Consider the following 19,098-nt stretch of genomic DNA (forward strand, 5'->3'; position numbering starts at 1 on the left):
ATATAAGGTCAGTTGACCCTATTTGTAAATTCAGGCAAATGTGTTATCAGTTTTAAAATGCTTTTCATAAACAGAATTACAGAAAAAAAAAAAAGAAGAAGAAAGAAATGTAAATCATTTAAATAACCAGATGCAGGTATTTATTCAAAATGGCACGTTCTCTTTGGATCTCAAGTAAGATAATTTTTTTTAAATATTTTTTTGTCTGTAAATATTATATCTTGTAGCTCATGGACAGTTTATAATAAGATTGTCCATAGGAGGACACTTAAGTTTATTTTCCCACTAATGTTATTTGTGTACAGGGTTTTGGAGCCTCCCCCATCTATCCAGAGTATCTCTATCAATAAATACCTCTTACGGGATAGGAAAACTTACAAGGTACAAATCTTATCTGCCATTGCGTTTTCTTTAAGGAAAATATGTTAGATGCACAAAGACCAGGTTTTTTGGAGCACAGTAAAAACAAAGGCTGCTTTACCTGTGGCACAGACAGGTAGACAGATAGATGGACAGAAGAAAAGAAGGAAGGAAGGAAGGAAGGAAGGAAGGAAGGAAGGAAGGAAAGAAGGAAGGAAAGAAAAAAAGAAAGAAAGAAAGAAAGAAAGAAAGAAAGAAAGAAAGAAAGAAAGAAAAGGAGAGGGAAAGATAGAAGAAAGGAAGGAGAGAGGGAGCAAAGAAGGAAGGAAGAAAAGTAATGCTATGCTCTGGAAGAAAACATTCTTTTAAATAACTAGCATTTGTAGATTAGTGAGGATATGCTTAAGGGGCACTGTGTTGTATGTAGCATACAGAGTAGTGACCAGGAGTCTGAAGAGATGAGTTCAGTCCTATTCTTTGCCACAGACTTTACAGCCTTAAACGAGTTTTTTAACCTTATGCACTTCCTTTCCCAACTTGAAAATCTTAATCTAGAGGAAAGCATGCTGACATGGTCTAAGCATGACAGAATGTCGACATTTGAGAAGACCTGAAATAGTTAAAGGCATGGCGAGACTTGGGAAAGGCTTGTTGGGGCCACATGTTTTCTCAGAGTGTGACCTGCAGGCACACACCTGGGCTCGGTCAGGTTACACCTCACTCCTTCCCACCCCCAGGTCAGGCCCTGGTTGATGATAGACCCAGGCCCCTCCTTAATTAAGTATACCAATCACCTAAAGCAACAAGAGGGTATTAGGGAATATTGGATGTCACTCAGTCTCTCTTTAGACTTCCTTTCCCTTTAATTATTTCAAAAGAAAAACACTAACTTTAAAAAAAAAAGTCAGAAATAACATAAGCAGAACCCCTTAAAGGAATAGATATCTGTAAAGATTAAGAAATGACTGCCTGGAGTTTTAACTGCCCAGTATTTGCCACTAAATTTAATGCTAGGTTGAATTTCGGCAGCTTTCTCGTCTCTCTTTCCACTTATTTGCCCCTTCTGATGCCTCATTCAGAGAATATCAATGATTAGTCACCATGTGTTTTCCTAAAATAAAAGTATGAAAATTCTTATTTGATTTTTCCTTACAATCTTTTTATTGTTGTTGTTGTCCCTTAAATTTAAGGAGCTAGAACATACTTAAAAACATTACTGCTGTTTTCCTACCCAAGGAGTGCTTTTCTTCAGAAAGTTCCCACAATCACCAATGGTTGTGGGAATTAACCACATTAAAGAGAAAGAAGGGGAGTTTTCAGTTGTCCAATGGGAAATGTAGGCAGGTGCGACAAACTCTCTCTCCAGTTAAAAATTTGATAAGACAATTAACAATCTATCTCATGCAAAACATGTCATGAGGATTTCAATAGAACAGAGGCTTTGCCTTTCCCTATTTTGGAAAATAAAACTCAGAAGATAAACTAATGGAATTTTTTTTAAAGTTGGTCACTATGAATCTACTCAAATTTCCTTTGTCCTCTCTTGTTTCATTTCATAGATGAATATTCCATCGAAACATTACAGAATGGTGTTTACAATATCAGGTCTACAATATCACTTAACACATTTCCTTATCTGAATTTCTTATCAACCCCTTGATATCTCTACTGTTATTAATATCCCCATGAGGAAACAAATGCTCAGAGAAGTTATGACTTGCACAAGCCCACACGGTGAAACCCACTCTTATCTCAAAAAGTCCATTGTCTTGCTAATATAGAATCCACAAAAGTGAAGTCTGACTTCAGTAACTTCTAGAGCATTCTACTTAGTGCTTTGCCCTTTCCAATCGCCTGCTTCTAGGCATCCAGTGACTTTATATTTCTCTAGTCACTGCCAGCTCAGCCCTATTGGCTGATATAGTTACCTCTAAATTTTTACCACAATGCATCATTTGTGACAGTTCATTTCCCATTCTCTATTCTTCCTCTCTTTTCAATATGATAATTACCTAATCTAAATAGCTGCACAAATATCGCTACATGATAATAGCATATTTACCTGACATGTTTTACATTTTTTCAGTTTAGTAGAGTTCTGCTAGATAAAAACGCTAACCTAACAAATTTACTGATTATGAGAATTCAAAACACAGTGGTTGGATAATCTAGAAAAAGTAAACCAATTCCTTGAAAAACATATTCTGCCAAAATTCACTCAAGAAGAAATAAATTATCTGAATAGACTTATACTTATTTAAAAAATGAATCAATAATTAATAACCTTCCCAAACAGAAAACACAATGTCCAGATGGGCTCACTGGTGAATTCTACCCAACATTTAAGGAAGATATTACAAAAATTATTTTACAATATTTTCAGAGGACAGAAGAAATAATACTTCTTAACTCATCTATGAGACCAGTATTGTACTAATACTAAAACCAGAAGAAAACATTACAAGAAAAGAAAACTAATGACCAATATCTCCCATGGACATAGGTGCAAAAATCCTCAACAATACATTAACAAATTGAAATTTTAAAAAGTATAAAAAGAGTTATACACCACAACCAAGTAAGGTTTATCCCAGATATGTAAAACTAGTTCAAAATTAGAAAATCAATTTTGTAATCCATTCACATCAACAGATTAAAAAGAAAATCACATGATTATATTGACAGATGTAGAAGGAGCATTTGACAAAAGGCAGCACTCTTTCATGACAAAAAGTTTAAGTAAAATAGAAATAGAAAGGAACATTCTCAGCTTGATAAAGATTATCTACAAAAGAAATCTACAGCTAACATCTTAATGGTCAGAAACTCAAAGCTTTCCTGCTAAGATTAGATATAAGATAAAGATATACACTCTCACCACTCCTTTTTGACATCATACGAGAAGTCTTTGCTAATGCAATAAGGTAAGAAAAGGAAATAAAAGTATACAGATGGGGAAGGGAGACATAAAACTAGCTTTGTTCACAGATGACATTATTGCCTATCTAGAAAATCCAAAATAATAAACAACAACAACAATAACAAAAACCCTCATGGAACTAATAAGCAATTATAGTGACTTTGCATGATATAAAAGCCAACTGCTTTCCTATATACAGACAATGAACAACCAGTATTGGAACATTAAAAAAAAAAAATCAATGACATTAGTACCCCCAAAAAAGAAATTCTTAGGTGTAAATCTAAAAAAAATGTATATGAAGAAAACTACAGAACTTTGGTGAATGAAATAAAAAAAAAAACTAAATAAGTGAGGACATAGTCTGTATTTATAGATAAGAAGACTAAATATTGTCAAGATTGTAATTCCTTCCAAATGGATCTATAGATTCAATGTAATTCCAATTAAAATCCCAGCAAGTCATTCATGGATATTGACAAACTTATTTCAAAGTTTATATGGAGGGGTAAAGACTCAAAATGACCAAACAATATTGGAGAAGAAGAACAAAATTGGAGAACTCATATTATCCGACACACTATAAGGCTTACTTACTAGAAAGACTTACTATAAAGCTATAATCAAGAAAGTACTCAAGACATAGGTAACAGTAACATATTATCTGATTAACAAATGGTCAAATGACCTGAAGAGGCATTTTTCCAGGAAGACAGAATGGCCAACAGATGCATGAAAAGATGTTTAACATCACTAGTCATCAGGGAAATACAAATCAAAACCACAATGAGATATCACATACACCTGTCAGAATGACTCGTAACAAAAAAGGCAAGCAATAGGAGGTGTTGGTGAGGATGTGGAGAAAAGGGAACACTCATGCTCTGTTGGTGGGGATGTAAATGGTGCAACCACTGTGGAACACAGTATGGAGCTTCCTCAAAAAATTAAAAATGGAAATATCATATGATTCAATAATTCCACTACTGGGTATTTACCCAAAGAAAACAAAAACACTAACTCAAAAAGATATATCCAATCTTATGTTTATTGCAGTATTGCTTACAATAGCCAAGATATGGAAGCAACCTAAGTGTCCATTCATAGATGAGTGCATAAAGAAGATGTAGTGTATATGTATACAATGGAATATTAGTCATAAAACAGGTATGAAATCTTGCCATTTGTGACAACATGAATGGACCCACAGGGTATCATGCTAAGTGAAATAAGTCAGAGAAAGACAAATACCATATGATTTCACTTATCTGTGAAATCTAAATAAATACAGAGAACAAACTGGTAGTTGCTGGATGCATGGTAGGTGGGAGATGGATGAAATGGGTGAAGGTCTTCAGAGGTACAAACTTCCAGACATAAAATAAGTCACAGAGATGAGAAGTATAGCATGGGGAATACAGTCAATACCATTGTAATAATGTTGTATGGTGACGGCTAGTAACTACACTCACTGTGGTAAGCACTGTGTAATGCATAGAACTGTTAAATCACTATGTCGTACACCTGAAACCAATACAACTTTGTATATCAACTATATTTCAATACCAATTTTGTTTTAAATTGGTGATTTCTAGTCATAGACAAAAACAACAGTTTACAAGGTTGCTAAGTTGTGTATCTCCACAAAAAGAATGAATTTGAAAAAAATATGAGTACAGGAAATGAGAACACGAAGTTCAGAAAATCAGAGCCTAATATCTTCTTGAAGATCTGGGTTTTCTCTGGGGTAAGTATTTTCACAGATAGGCAATGCCAGTGAGCAAACCACTCTACAAGAGAGATGTAGGGTTTTGGGGTTTTTTTTGTTTGGTTTGTTTTTTTTTGTTTTTTTTTTGTTTTGTTTTGTTTTGTTTTTTTGCCTCAACAATTCATAGTGTAGCTTCAAATTTAGTTCACAATCTTTAAAGTGAACTTGATTTTACATCTTTCCTAGTCCTTACAATAAAAGTTAGGTTAGACAGAACCTTCTGTCTATTAAACCCTAAACTTCACTGGCATAATTAAGACTCATTTGAAGTAGAATTAACTTTGACATGTGGCAGGAGAGGCCATAGCTAATTCCTATTTCTTATTACTTCCCAACCTCACATGTGTCAAGATGTGTACCTGGGATGGAGCAAGGGGGCCAAGTGTTCTCCACCCACTTTGTAAACATCTTTTCCCAGATTCAGGTTTTCCCTCCAGAGTGAGCCCCTGAGCCGCTGGCACACTCCATACTTCTCCCGGTAATTTAAGAACTATCCAACTTCAGCACTGGATGGCTCCTTAGAAGCCATGGAGCCCAACTTCCCTTCAAGTATAGAAGCTCTCTCTGTGTCTACTCTCTAGAAAGGGAATAGGAATATTTACATGAATTTACTTCCCTAATCAAAGCATAGAACTCCCCTTAATCAGCTACTTTTAGTCCATGTCTTGGAAGATATTGGGAATTATCTAAACTTATGGTAAAAAATCAACTTCACTTCTAAGAATAGCAGTAAGATAACTGGGAGATGACTTTCCAAAGAAAGAGGGAAGGAAATTTAAATTAATATATAATTTATACTATAATATATGCTATACATTTATATTATATTATATTATATTATATTATATTATATTATATTATATTATATTATATTATATTATATTATTATATATAGGCTAAGGGGAAGCTGAATGAAGTTTCCTGTGATCAATTTTTTAAAAAATCAACAAATGATTTGTTCTTTTATCTAAAACACAAACAAATAAATGTGAACTTCTAGTTAATAGAACTTTTCACGGTATTGAATATTATAACTATTCAAGTTATAATACAAACAGTATTATATGTCTACTGTAGATAATTTGGAACACAGAGAAAACAGTGGAAAAGAAATAAAACACACCCATTATCTTTTTATCCGCTCAGAATTTCATGTCGGTAATATTTTGAATTTTTCTTCCCTCTTCCTCATGTGTGTTTGTGCATATGTATTGATTTTATAGAATTAGGGGCATAGGACATAGGGACATGTTGTGTCACATACATTACCTGATTTTTTCACTGAAAGTAATTTCATACATAATTCTTAATATCATTTCATATCATCAGGGAGGGATATTACTGGCTAGATGCTGTACAACAATAAAAATGCAGGTCGCCTAATTCCTGTTACATAGAGAGCAGCAACATTTTCCATCAACTGGGGAATGCTGAACTCATTAAACACAGTCAATGCAAACTTGGGTTGGAGGTGGAGTTAATATCCTCCCTTGCATTATATACCAAAATAAATCACTGGCAATTAAGGTTAAACGTAAAAAGTGAAATGCAAAAATTTTCTAAACATGCAGCAAAGCATAGAACAAAAGACTTAAGTTACAACTTAAGGAATTTCTATTTAGCAAACTATAAAATCTTAATCAAATGAGGAAAAAAATATTTGCAACATTTAGAATAGCCAGCATATGTAAATATTTAATACATAAATATAAGTAACACATAAAAATAATTACAAGTTAGAGAAGGATGAACACTCAAAAGAAAAATTCAAAAATCACACGGAGGCAAATTTGAGAAAGGAAGATACAAAATATTCAACTTCATCAGCAATCAAAGATATACCTCTCACATGCCATTTTCTATTGTTTGTTGATTTTCTTTCCATCAAATCAAGTGATCAACTTATATATATTAATAATATTGTTTATATTGTATATTTTTCTCCCAATGCATTATAAACAGTGGTGGCATATTCTTGCTTATGGTTGTATATGCCCAGTAACAGGTGCATGTTAGGTATATATAGCAGATGACTCCTGCTGTATAACATATCTCACACTTTCAATGGTATACAGCAGGAAGCACTTCCTTTTTGTTCATGGCTTTCAGAGTCGGCTAGGATGGTTTGGCTTCATGTTACAAGTTTGCTGGGGTAACCTTACCCTACTTGCAACCCATCCTCTTCCTCGGACCAACATGCCAGGTGGGCCATCTGCATCGACCAAGGATATGGTATAACTACAAGAAAGCATAACCAGCCCTAAAATGTCATTTCAAATCTTTCTTTCCTCGTATCTTCTAACTTCACATTGACCAAAGGAAGTCACACTATAAAGTCCAAAGCCAAAGGGAGGGAAGAATACTCTACCTTTTGTGGAAGTGTATTGCAAAGGTATATAGCAGACTAGGGGTATAGGTAGGATCAAGAATTGGGGCCAATAATCCTCCCCAGAATTGTATGTATGTGTATATATATATGTTATATATATAAAATACGTTTATATGTGTAACATGATATGTATTTATATACAACATAAACCAAAATGGTGATATCACTTTCATCTAGCAATTATCAATAAATTTAATTACAATAGATGTTTATAAGAATATGGAAAAGTGAGATTTATATCTTTGGCTGTGAAATTTAACATTATAGATATAACCTGAGACACATTCAAAAACTTATTTCCATGGTTGTTCATTACAATATTATTTATATTAGAGAAAAACTGAAATCAATCTACCCTTACCCTGAGATAGCTGTTTTTTTTTTTTCTTCCTGTATTTAATTTTACCTACAAAGCCAATATTTCTCATCACTGCAAGTGATGGCTTGCGACTTTGGCCAAATAAAGAGAAATGCACTTTTCCCTACTAAATTTTCTATAACTATTTGAGTTCATTAACTAAAACATCACTTACTGAGTATCTACCAAGTTTTAGGAATGAATTAGTCATATTCCTTCTGCCCATGAATTGCTCAGATAAACAGCAGAGGGCTTTGGAGAGAGTGTGAATGGATTTTAAAAAGTGCAATGGTAGATAAATGTTCGTGCTGCATCTTAAAAGGTCCAGATGGAAAGACAACTACCTCAGTTGAAGAATCAGTGCAGATCCATAAGGAGGCAAAGCAAAAATTTAGGCTTTGGGTCTAAGTGTGACAAGAATGGGCAACCTTGGGGCACCTGGGTGGCTCAGCCGTTAAGGGTCTGACTTCGGCTCAGGTCACGATCCCAGGGTCCTGGGATCGAGCCTTGCATCAGGCTCCCTGCTCGGGGGGAAGCCTGCTTCTCCCTCTCACATGCCCCCTGCTTGTGTTCCCTCTCTCGCTGTCTCTATCAAATAAATAAATAAAATCTTAAAAAAAAAAAGAGAAAAAGAAAAAGAATGGGCAACCTTACCAAGAGTTCATCATTATCAGTACCTCTGAAAATGCCCAAATTACTTTCGTGTGTGTGCCCATGGATTTTGATTGATGTCTCTACCCTACTTCTGGAGAGAGAAGTGGGTGCCTTCTTCTAGGTCCAAAGCCTCTAGAAAAAAATGGGAAATTGGCTTTGATAAACAACTCGAAAGGGAGCAGTGATAGATTTCAGGCTCCCTGATAAGCTCTGTAAAGCCTATTTTTTGTGGCGCTTATTCTGACTTCTGATTTTAGGCCGAGGTTTTAGTTTCTATTCTGCAATCCCGAATAAAGTTCTACAGGAGGGAGAGAGAAGGGCTGGGAGGGTTTATTCACTTACCAGGGGTGGTTGGAAAAGACACTAATTGTAATTTAATAGTCGTCCTTTATTGCATTATATCTAAAATGGAAACTCAAGGAAAACATTGCCTCCCAAAGGCCACTGTTAACAAGCAAAAGGCTGTCAAGTAGGTGGCATGGCAAAGGGCCCTGGGAGACTTGTAGGCCTTCTATTTATTTTGCTCATCCACATATTAATTTGTTGAAGAAATAGTGCCGCAAAGATTGGACAACTTGACTCCTTTGTTTCTTTTAAATGGTTTAGGAACATAAACAAATTGCTAGCACCAGAGAAATGACAGGGAGAGGGGTAAGCCATCTTCAAATCAAAGTCCACCCATGCCCTCGCTTAATTGGTTAGAAACACTGCATTCAAGACATCGAAGTCGGCCCTTCAATCTATCACGCAAGACTCAAGACCAGGTCAGAATTGAGTGCACCAGGAATTGTCCTTCTGCCCTAAACATATAAACAAATGGAGACTCCCTGAAACGAAACCAGCCACCACTTCTTTTGATCACTTTTGAGTAAAAAGGAGCTCTGAGGAGGGGGGCTGGGACCCCTGATTTGAACAGCATCAGCAAAAAGCAACTCATCTTTATCTGGAATTAACTACAAATTCAATTAGAATAAAAACCTTCGCCCACCTCGTGGAAAGGATTTTACACAAAGAAAACCAGATGTTTCAACAACATTGAGAGTGCTTTGCCTAGCGGCCCAAGGAATTTTCCATCTTGTAAGCCCAATCGCTGGTGAAAGTTACACAGATCCAGCGTCCTTAACTCACAAAACGGCTTCCATTTCCCGGGCTCCTTTAATTAGATTTACTTCTTTAACCAAAGTAAGATTGGGTTGAAAGAATGGGTGGGGAGGAGGGGAGGAACTCGATGAACTTGGTGGGCAGGTTTAGAGAAGGTGGAAGGGTAAGGGGCGGAGGTCTCTTTGGGGGTTCTTTTACAGATGAATCCTTTCTTATTGATTGTGAGCTTTTTCAGTTGGAAAAAGAATAGTAATAACATTAATCACTAGAGGTTGTGCTAAGATCATACCTTAGTTCTATTTTCAGCTTTGAACAGATTATAGGACAATGAAGCATAAATGGAAAATGGAAGAGATTTAGAACAGACACAGATGTTATGCAGCATTATTTTTTTTTTTTTCCGCATGAGGGTAATAAATGTGGGGGACAGTCTGTGAGGAAAGGTTGTAAAAGAAAGAGACACCGGGATCACTCCTACCACATGGAGGAAATAGAGCATTAGCACCAAGGGAGCTCCCGAAGGCTTCAGTGACCTCGGCTTGGTTTATGGAGGTGTCTTAAATTTATATTTTTTAAGCCTGTCTTAATTTGTGTTGAACCAGAGTAGAGACAGAGCCTGGGAGTCAACGGTAAGCTTTTGCCAAAGAGAAACAGTGAATTATAAAGCTCTTTCATAGCTCTGTCACTAAATTAGACAAAACAAGCCCATGTGGGGCTCAGTTTCCATTTCTTTCCATAGTATGGTGTTCAAATGTATCCTATCTTCGTTCAGACTTTTCGCATTATGATTCCAAGAGTTTCCTAACAGCTATTTCCAGTCCTTTTAGCCCTATTGTGTGGTAATTCATCCCCCAAATACAGTAAGAATGAGTTTCCTAAAATACAGATCTGGTGAGGAGGGCCTCACATTTAAAATGGTTAAAGCTGGGGCACCTGGGTGGCTCAGTCAGTTCAGCACCAGCCTTCGACTCAGGTCATGATCCCGGGGTCCTGGGATGGAGCCCCACATTCAGCTCCCTGCTCAGCGGAGAGTCTGCTTCTCCCTCTGCAGCTCCCCCTGCTTGTGCTCTCTCTCTTGCTCTCTCTCTCACAAATAAATAAATAAAACCTTAAAAAATAATGTTTAAGGTTAAGGTTCCCCATCTTCTTAAGGAAAACCATGCTAGCCTCCTCCACTTTTCTGGATCATTTCCTGTTTCGTGTTGCCATTCTCAAGCCACCTCCTTGAATGCGTTATACCCTTCCTGACTCACCATTGCCATTTCATCTGTATTCAACCTTACTGACTTCGTGCCTTCTGTGTACCCGGGTACTTGGATAGGCCCTGGGAACAGAGGGATACACAAAAGAAGCAAAATCTCTGACGTCGTCGGCTGATCTTCTAGAGGGGGAAGAGGGACTTAAGCACATGAGCCAGCAAGTACCTATGTACGTTATGAAGAATTTCATGAAGAAAACCAAAGATGCAAAAGAACGGAAGAGGGTACTCGGTCCCAGTGTCAGGGAAGGTCTGTCCACAAAGCTAATGACTTGACCTGAGGAGAAATCAGACCTGGATTAGGAGGGTTGTAGTAGACATGGCGATAAACCATATGGTCAGGTGTGAGCTCTACATTGTAGGTGAAGCCCGTAGGATATCACCATCATTATACATAATATTTCTGGTTTCCAGAATGCTAGGTTTACTTCTATGTATTGGTTACATCAAATTTGGTGAGAACAGTTCCTTCACTCCGCACCATGAGAGTTTGTTACATGCTTGGCCGCTGCAAGTACCTGAGTATGCCATTTTCTCTAGGCGCCCTGAAGACCCCACAACGAAGTGCTTCTTCCTCTGTTCCCAAGCGCCCTTTAAGCCCCTTGTGTCATGTACCATTTTTCCATTATTCTTCTTCTCCTGTATGGCTTTCCAGATTATATTTGACTCATCTTCCTATCCCTAGGGTTCAGCACAGGTCCTTACATTTAGTGGGTGTTAGGTCATTGTTGAATGAGTGATGAAATGAATTCATGAATGAACACATGAGGAAATAAACAAATAAATGAAATTTTAGTAATGTAGTCTAAGGGCAGGAACCCCAAAACAGAAAAATTCCGCACAAAATGTGGAGTATTCATCCCTTTGTTAATTAAATATTTCCAAAGTATCCTAAATGAACATTGCTGTATGTTCTTGGTAGATCACTAATGTTTTCTCAACTGTAAAATGGTGACAATAAATGAAATGTAGAAAGGATCACCATGACACATACAACAAACTCTTCTGTCTTTCCGCAATCTACAGATACAGTGTTAGGGGGGTTCTGGAAGGGGAAAAGGACCAAGTCCCCTGGCCTAACTCTCCAACAGAAAGGAGCCAATGCAGAGGGAGAAATGCAAAGCAGGGAGGCTGTGTGCTGCTGGAAGCATATCCTGTTGGGCCACGTGCAACAAGCAAGAGAAAGGAGGGGGAGGGGCCAACATGGAAACTTCGGTTTGGTGTGTTTAAGGAAAGGAGAGGGAGACAAGCCCTGGAGTTGCAGCATGTTGAAGAAATCAGAGGTAAAATTAGTGCAGACTCTAGACTTGGAAACTCTTGAATACCTGAGACAGATACAATGAAAGATTAGGAATTTCTCTTTAGTGGTGCTGGTTTAAATGTCACATACTCTGGCATGAAGTTATAGGAGCCATGTTTTGAAAGTTTCACATAAAATGCTACCATAGAGATACAAAGTCAGGAATACATTCAATTTAGCTTACAGCAGGTGTACTGTTTGTGTCCAACAAACCAACCAACACTAGCTCTTTTTCTTGTTGTACTTGAAGAGTTAGGAAACACTTCTAGAATTGTTATTCTGTTGCCATTTTATCCTGACTACAGCTAGTGAAATAAATAGGCAGGTATCATTACTCCTATTTACCTGACAGGGAAGTAGGCTCAGAGTGACTGAGCATAACTGTCCGGGGCTGTGGAAAGTTCAAGTGTCATAGTCATTTTTTTTTTTTTTTTTACCTTTACATGCAGGACTTTTTAAATTATTTTTTATTTTAAGATAATTTTGGATTTACATGCAATTATAAGAAATAATACAGAGTGACACTTTACCCAGTTTCCCTCCAATGGTAGCATCTTGGAAAATAATAGTACAATGTAATAAGCAGGATATTTATTTTTATTTATTTATTTTGGAGGGGGGAGGGACTGAGGGAGAGGGAGAGAGAGAGAATCTTAAGCAGACTCCATGCCCAGTGTGGAGCAGGACACAGGCTCAATCTCACAACCCTGAGATCATGACCTGAGCTGAAATCAAGTCAGACACTTAACTGACTGAGCCGCCCAGGTGCCCCAACAAACGAGGTACTGATATTGATATAGTCAAGATACAGAACATTTCTACCATCATAAAGATCCTCCATATTGCCCTTTTGTAGCTACACCTACTTCCCTCCACCCTTCCCTCCTCCTTAACACCTGCTCTGTTCTCCATTTCTGTAATTTTGCCATTTCAGTAATGTTACATAAATGGAATTAAATGGTAGGCAACATTTTGAGATTGACTTTTGCCACTCACTATAATTTTCTGGAGGTTCATACAGGCTGATGTCACATGTATTAACAATTAGTTCCTTTTTATTGTTATGCATGTACTATAGACTCTTTAACCATTTGCCTGCTGAAGGATACCGGAACTGTATCCTATTGCTGACTTCTGCACATAAAGGTCTGATAAGCATTCATGCACAAGTTTTTGCGTGAACATATATTTTTATTTATCTTATATAAATGCCCAGGAGTACAACTGCCAGATCATATGGTAGTTGAATATTTAGTTTTTTAAGAAAATGTCAAACTGTTTTACAGAATTGTTGTACATTTTACTTTCTATGAGCTGTATATGATCAGTCCAATTCCTCTGCATGCTTGTCAGCATTTGGTATTTTCACCATTGTTTATTTTAGCCATTCGGATGTGTATAATGTGGTTATATCTCACTGAGGTTTTAAATTATTTCTCTCTAATAACTAATGATGGAAAACATCATTTCTTGTGCTAATTTTTTAACTGTTGAGTTTTGATCATTCTTTATATATTCTAGATACCAATCATTTGTGGGATATGTGCTTTGCAAAATTTTTTCCTAGTGTGTAGCTCATCTGTTAATCTTTTTAATAGGTTGTTGCTGAGCAAATATTTTTCTCATCACTATTTTACTGTGTCCCACAATTTGTGGAGGTTTGTTTTATGGTCAGAATATGGTCTATCTTAGTACATGCTCTGTGAGCACTTGAAAAGAGCACACATTATGCTGCTGTTACATGAAGGGTTCTATTCATGTCAACTGGATCCTTTTGGTTACTAGTGTTTTTCTATATCCTGAGTGATTTTCTGTCCAGGTGTTCTATTAATTGCCAAGAAAGGGATGCAACTCTACAATTGTAATTGTGAATTTATCCATTTGTCTTCCAAGTTTTATCAGTTGATACTTCATATATTTTTTTTAACTGTCATTTGGTAAATACTCATTTAGGATTCCAAGCCTACCTTGTGTATTGGCCCTTGTATCACTATGTAATGTTTACACAATATATCTTTTTTCTCCCTTTTACTTCAACCTATCTATATCTCTATATTTAAAGGGAGCCTCTTGTAGACAGCATATAGTTGGGTTTTTTTATTTTAATCCATCTTACCAATCTCTGTTTTTAATTGGTATATTTAGACCTTTTACATTTAATGTAACCAGAGATCTTTTAGAGCTAAAGTTTGACATCAATTTATTTTTTGTTTTCTGTTTTTTCTCTTTTTCCTCTGTTTTATTTGTTCTGCTTTCCTGTAAATTATTGACATTTTTGAAATTCCATTTTTATTTATTATGCATTTTTGAGTGTATCTCTTTGCATAACTTTTTCAGTGGTTGCCCTAGGTATTACATTTTATATACATAAATTATCACAATCTACCCTTATAATCTTTTTACTCATGTGAGTGAAGTGTAGAAGACTGACTTCAAAGTTGCCATTTATTAAAACAGTTGTCTGAAATAATTCTTCTGTATATATTTAGAACCACATGAGGCAGTTATAGTTTCTGCTCCCACTCTCAAACATAATTTAGAAAAATCAAGTGGAGAAGAAAAAAATAATTGTTTTTACCCATATTTTGCTTACTGTATTTTTTATCCTTTGTGATGATCCTAAACTTCTTCTTTTATCAAATCCTTTCTGTTTAGAGAATTTCCTCAGCTATTCTTTTAGGGTAGGTCTACTGGCAACATATTGTCTTAGTTTTCTTCTAAATGAGACTACCTTGATTTTCCTTCATTCCTAAAAGATATTTCACTGAATATTGGATTTGAGGTTGACAGTTTTTTCCTTGAAAAATGTTGTGCCACTTTCTCATGATCTCTCTGTTTTCTGATTTGAAATTCAGTCATTTGAATTATTTTTGTTCTTATAAGTAATGTTATCTTCCTCCTCCCACTATCTTTCGAGGTTCCTTTAGTTTTTGCTTTTGTTCTGTCTTCAGTTCTCAGAAGTTTGACTATGCTGTGTCTTGGTAAAGATTTCTTTGAGTTTATCCTGTTTAGAATTTACTCAGCTTCTTAAATCTGTAAGTTTATGTATTTCGGGAGATTTCAGCCGTTATTTCTTAGAGGACATATTTAGGCCTAACCTCTTCTTTCCTTCTAGGATTCTGGTAATGCAAATGTTAGAGCTTTTGCAATTGTCCCACAGGTCCTTGAGGTTCTGTTCATTTTTCTTTTCAATCTATTTTCTCTTGGCTGTTCATTTTAGGCAGTTTTTATGATGTGATCTTGCAATTCACTGATATTTCCCACTGTCTTCTCCATTCAGTGGTTGAGCCCATACATTGAGTTTTTTTATTTGTTTGTTTTTGTATATTTTTCAGCTCAAAATTTTTCCATTTGGTTCATTTTTATATCTTTTAATTTTTGCTATGACTTCCTATTTCTTTGTTGAAGCTGAATATTTTTTTCATTAGTTTCAAGAATGTTTGTAATTGCTCACTGGAGCATTTTTATAATAGCTACTTTAAAATCTTTGTCAGATAATTCTAACATCTGTGTCATTTTGATGTTAGCATATATTTATTGTCTTTTTTTCATTCAATTTGAGTTCTTCCTTGTTCTTGGTGTGATGAGTGATTTTTGATTGAATCCTGAACATTTGGGTAGCATGTTATGAAACTCTGGATCTTATTTAAACCTTCTCTTTTAACTGGCTTCCTCTGACACCATTCTCGTAGAAGAAGGGTGATGTGCTCCCTCATTACTGCCAGATGGGGGTAGAAATTCAGCTTCCCCACTGGGCTTCTGTTGACATCTGGGAGGGAGAGTGTTCCTCATTACTGTTGGGTGGGGGTGGCTGTTCCAGCTCCCCACTAGACCTCCAATGGTATTTCCCTGTACTGGATGGGTAGGAGTGCCTTGTTACTGCTCTGCATATGACCCCCATTCACATCACAGGGGTGGGGCTCTTTACTGTGGCAGGGATGAAAGTCCTAGCTCCCTATTTAGCCTTGTCTGACATTACCCAGTTATTTTTTGTGGTGTTTGCTAGAGTAGAGTGGTTATTGTCCAAATGTTTTATGTCTTGCTAGGTTGCCCTTTTCCTTGTCCTTTGGCTAGAGAAAACAGGCTTTCGTTGGGTCTCCTCTTGTCAGTGCCTATTACTATTTTTGAGTTGTTGGCTTTTTTAACTCCAGGCCTAATATATATGAGGAAAAACAAAAACTCTGAAAACTCACCATCATGTCATTCCTTGGGTCCTGAGATCCTTGGCCGGTCTGCCTTCCTCTCTTCACCTTTTTGAACCTTCTTATGTTTGTTTTATACACAATTTCCAGAGTTTTCTCTGTAAGCAGCAGGGGGGAAAAAAAGTAGGTGTACTCCACATTTCACAGGATTTTGTAAAATAACGCAGGGTAAAAGGAACAGAAGTGATGATCATAATACTATTTAATGAGAAGACAATCTGATTATTGTATTGCTACCATGTCTCTTTAGGAGAAAATTTTTTTTCATACTGATACGGAAGCTTAATCTTAATCAACATTTTCATTTTTAAAGACTAATATATTAGTTATGGCAAATCTAAAAATTTACGAAAATCCTAGAGAAGTAATTCTGAGTCCTTCTATTCTTGCACTAAAGTAATTATTGCCCCTGACACCTCATGAAGCTATAGAGGGAATCTGGAAGATGGTGGATCAGCAGTTTTTAACCTTTAATTTCCCTCTTCATATAACTGCATCACGGCACTTAGTTCAGAAGCTGTTAAGACGAATTTACATCTCTCTGGACCTATAAACTTCAAAAAGGACTCTTATTCTAAGCACCAAATTAATACCATAAGTGAAGGGATCTAAGAATGCCTCCAAGAATACATCTGATGATCGTCCCAGACACAAAATTCAATCTATTTTGTTGTTGCTGGTGCTTGTTTTTTTCACAGACTTAATGCTTCTTCCCAATGCAGAATGGCAAAAGGATCTAATGCAAATTTAATACAGAATATTTTAACATGTGGCAGGACAACGGGGTGATGGTGAAAAGGTCAGTTAACCAATGGGTTGGTTTGTCATGATGGCATGAACAAATTCTTTTAAACGATTCTCACACTACATTTTCCAGATGTTTTGGCCATGGGCCAAGATAATTAATATTGCTAATCCACTGGCTGGAATTAAGTTGGCAAGCTAATTCACAGAATTAGAAATCAGAACTCTGGGTTGGGTTGTTGGTAAGCTATGGGCATTATGTTGAAATAAAACGTGATTGTCTCATCGCGGACCCAGACCAAAAATTTGCTGAGGTACTTGAGATGATTACTCATTTTTCATCCTCAGAAAGTAAATCTAAGAAGAAAAGATGCCATGTCTTTGTTTAATTTTTATTCCCAGGAGACATCTCTTTATATTCATGACAAATTTTATGTTTGACGCTTCTGTCCCTTAGAGATTTTCAGTGGAAAAGTTTAAAAGATAGACATTTATTTTGAGTGGAGAAAAAATATATATGTCTATATAATACATATATATATATATATGTTTCTCAAAAAATCAAAAATAGATTCGCAGACTTTGCTGAGGCATTAAAAAGATTCAAATCTTCAACTACCAACCAATTACCCAATGTATTGATGTGTGTTGTTTTTGCTTCTAAATATAATAATGCTGCTGGAAACGGTCATGGTACGCATTTACTTTAGGTGACTCCACCCTTAAAATGCATAGATGACACTGCATATGCTTTCTGAGTTTGTTTTAAAGTAGAAAATGTGCATCCCACGCCCACCTACGTGGCACACAGAGAAAGTCTAGCCATCAGGATAAAGCAACTAAATTGGGATTAAAAAAAAAAAACTTGCCTTTTGGACACAGTTTGGCACACCACTACCCTGGATTTTATACAGTCTCATCTCCCCTTTCACAGACCCACTCACAAGAGGGTATTACAATTTTTGCTGACATCAGTGACCTGGCATCGCTGATTTATTCCCTGCTTCGGTTTACAGAGGAATAAACCGGTAATTAATTATATATCAGAACATGAGAATCGACCTGGCAATAATGTACAGGCTAAGAACGCTCTATTTACATATGTAGGTTATTTAAAATATGTCTTGTTAAATAAATATTTAAAATACCTCCTTATTTAGCTTATAAACTGTTTGGACTGAGGCTGCTATGTGATTCGTTGCAGAATGTTCGAAAGAGTGAAAGAGTTGCCATAGATTCTCATTTCTGCCTGACCTGCAGAATTTCCTGCCCGTGCACGCCGGGGCATACAGCAAGTCTCCAGAAAAACAACATAAACTCTCTCTCTCTTGCCCCTGAAATATGTAATATTGGTAGAAACATGATCCTCAAAAGAATCATCAAACTTACCGTGACGTTCAGAGCGGGTATGGAGAACAGAGATCTAGGCATAAATGAACCACAGTCCCCAGGAACCCCTCATTGACAGGAGGTAAGCAGACAGGAAGTAAGAGAGACAGATGATTTTACAACCAAATATTCTCCCGACCGTGGGGCATCTTCCCTGTGTAAATGTCCTGAATTATTTCTTAAGGAGAACACAAGAAAATACAGCACGGGAGTTGTCCACATCTCTCAAAACAGTAGAGAGTCACAATTTCAAAGCAACTGTAATAAGAAGCACACGTGTGACAAGGCCAACAGTGTGGGAGGACAGACCCTTTGCACCTTGCGGGAGGACCGTGCTCAAAGTCGGGCGCGGGGCCGGGCTCACCCTGCAATTTGGTTTTGGTGCTCTGACAGCTTTTTTCCTGAAGGATCTCTCTCTACACCTGAAACTGACGGATTCTCTCCGGAGCACGTTTGTTCCCTGCGGAAGGGAATCGCAAACATATCAACTCCGGTTCCACCAGGGGGCGCAGTTCACCAGCGCAAAACAGCCCTTCCCCAAAAGAAGCCGCTGAAGGCGCCTCTTCCTCCCCGTTTACACAGCTGACAACGACCCTGATTTTTATCGGTTCTACTAGATGTGGCACTCACATAACCTAATCCTGATTTCATATTG

General features: G+C 36.8%; 1 long non-coding RNA gene across 1 annotated transcript in view; it reads right to left on the reverse strand.

Moving 5' to 3' along the window:
- LOC148107560 (uncharacterized) overlaps positions 1–18,656 on the reverse strand; it is a 31,204-nt gene extending 12,548 nt beyond the window's left edge. The window contains exons 1-2 of the long non-coding RNA XR_015722110.1: positions 18,444–18,656; positions 16,302–16,408 (exon numbers count right to left, since the gene is read on the reverse strand). This is a non-coding gene — a long non-coding RNA (uncharacterized LOC148107560). The remainder of the gene's footprint in view (positions 1–16,301; positions 16,409–18,443) is intronic.
- Between the last annotated feature and the right edge of the window lie 442 nt (positions 18,657–19,098).

The sequence above is a fragment of the Ursus americanus genome, chromosome 28 (assembly GCF_024610735.1).
Source record: "Ursus americanus isolate L20-20 chromosome 28, mUrsAme1.1.p, whole genome shotgun sequence".
Taxonomy (NCBI): Eukaryota; Metazoa; Chordata; class Mammalia; order Carnivora; family Ursidae; genus Ursus; species Ursus americanus.